Source organism: Myotis davidii, unplaced genomic scaffold (assembly GCF_000327345.1).
Source record: "Myotis davidii unplaced genomic scaffold, ASM32734v1 scaffold97, whole genome shotgun sequence".
Taxonomy (NCBI): domain Eukaryota; kingdom Metazoa; phylum Chordata; class Mammalia; order Chiroptera; family Vespertilionidae; genus Myotis; species Myotis davidii.
In genome coordinates, this window is record NW_006289392.1 from 4,212,793 (window position 1) to 4,214,742 (window position 1,950).

At 49.1% G+C, this 1,950-nt stretch overlaps 1 protein-coding gene across 1 annotated transcript in view; it reads left to right on the top strand.

Moving 5' to 3' along the window:
• The window catches only part of CEP164 (centrosomal protein 164kDa), an 89,214-nt gene that overhangs the window by 1,024 nt on the left and 86,240 nt on the right, over window positions 1–1,950 (top strand). The window lies entirely within an intron of this gene.

Consider the following 1,950-nt stretch of genomic DNA (forward strand, 5'->3'; position numbering starts at 1 on the left):
CCTGCAACGAACCGGCAACCTTTCCTAGGACTGGGGGCTCTCGGGGTTTTTCTGACACAGCCTCCCTCAGTTGCCTTTGCAGCCCCTCCACTCTACCCACCACAGGCAGCTCTGGGTGACTTCACCCCGAGGTTGGGTTACCATCTATTTAGTGGTGATTCCCACTAACTATGGCTCCAGCCAGGCTCTTTCCTGAGCTCAGATCTGTTCCTCTTGTTCTTCCTGTCTCCGTGAGGGACGTCACCATTCACGAGGCCCAGCTGCACCGGGAATTCCTCTAATGCTTGCAGCAGACACTTGCTGGGGATTTCCTCTCTTCTGGCTGGCATGCTAGGTGCGCTGTTGGCAAGGTGCAGAAATGACAAGATAACCCTGAACAGGATACTGGCTTAAGTGCTCTGACTTAAGTGCACCTCACTCTCCCTTACTGGGTGTAGACGTCCAGCCCAGTAATTCTCCTAATTACCAGAGAATCTGGCCCTTCCTTCCCGTTCTCACAGCCACCACTTGAGTTCACAGTTTCTTGCCTGTGCTTGCAGGGTCACTTCCTCCGTGGACCCTCGGCCTCTGTGCTTGCCCTCCTCGAATCAGTGCTTACTGCACAGCCGCCCTGATTGTGTGACATCCGTGACCACTCCTCCTCAGGCACAGGACACTGTCCTTTACCGTGCGCCCCTTCCTCCCACCGTCCCCTGGCTCTGGGCAGGCCGGAGTGGTTCGGGCTCAGGCTTTGGAATCGCGTGCATGTGGGTGTGCACATGCTTTGCTGTGCCTTTTACTGGCTGTGCCCCTTGGACAAATTGTGTTTTATTTAAACCAGTGGTTCCCCACCTAAGCATCTCTAAAATCCTGATGTCCCCCCGTGACATACAATTCTTATTATTCAAAAAGTGAACTCCTATTCATGTGGAGGAAGCCTAAAAGGCCATTAACTTGGTCTAAACAAGCTTCCAAAGAACATGACCTCCATGAAAGAGAAAAATCAAAGAACGAAAGGACAGTTGAAGTACTGAGGTAGAAATCACTAAGAAATTGTTAAGAAAACAATAATATGAAGTGACATGAAAAGATAGCAAATAAAGTTTCAAAACATAATAGAGAACTAAAATGCATACATGTGTCACAATATATTAATAAGACTGTATATGAAGCCCCTAGAACCATAAGAAATGCAAAAAATTCACCGTTAATAACTCATTCTCCAATTGCTCCCCTTAACAATCAAATTGCCCCCCTGTGGGGCATGTGCCCCATTGGGAACCACTCATTTAAACCTTGCTGAGACTCAGTTTCCTTATTTGAAAAATGGGGACAACACTCTCTTCCTAGCTGAGAGGATAAGGTGAGATGATGTATGTAAGCATTAGCGCAGTTCTTGGAATGTAGGCAGGGTTCAGTGATTGTAAACTTTTGTTGTCACAATGAATTCTCTGCCCCCGTGTTCTTTCCTGCCCTGCCTTTGTGCACGCTGCTGCTGCCATACATTCCCCTCTCCCCTCCTGGGGAGCCGCCGCTTATCCTGCAACCACCACTTCCATGGGCCTCATCTCCAGAATAAGCTTAGTTGCCCTTTTGTGTCCCATTGTATTTTGTTACGTCCCTTCATGTGCTTAACGTTTTATATGATCATGTGTAACCAGGTTGGTAGCCCTGACTGAGCATGGTGCTTGACCCAGGCTGGTGTTCGGTAGCTGGTCATTGAATGTCTGAATGGTCTTTTTTTGTTGTTGTGAATCCTCACCCGAGGATACTTTCCATTGATTCTTAGGGAGAGAGAGGGAGAGACAGAAACACTGATGTGAGAGAAACACATCGATTGGTTGCCTCCTGCACGCGCTCGACCAGGGCCCAGGCTGGGGCGGAGTCTGTAACCGAGGTATGTGCCCTTGACTGGAATGGAACCTGGGACCCTTTGGTCCACAGGCTGACACTCTGTCCCAGTGATGGTGA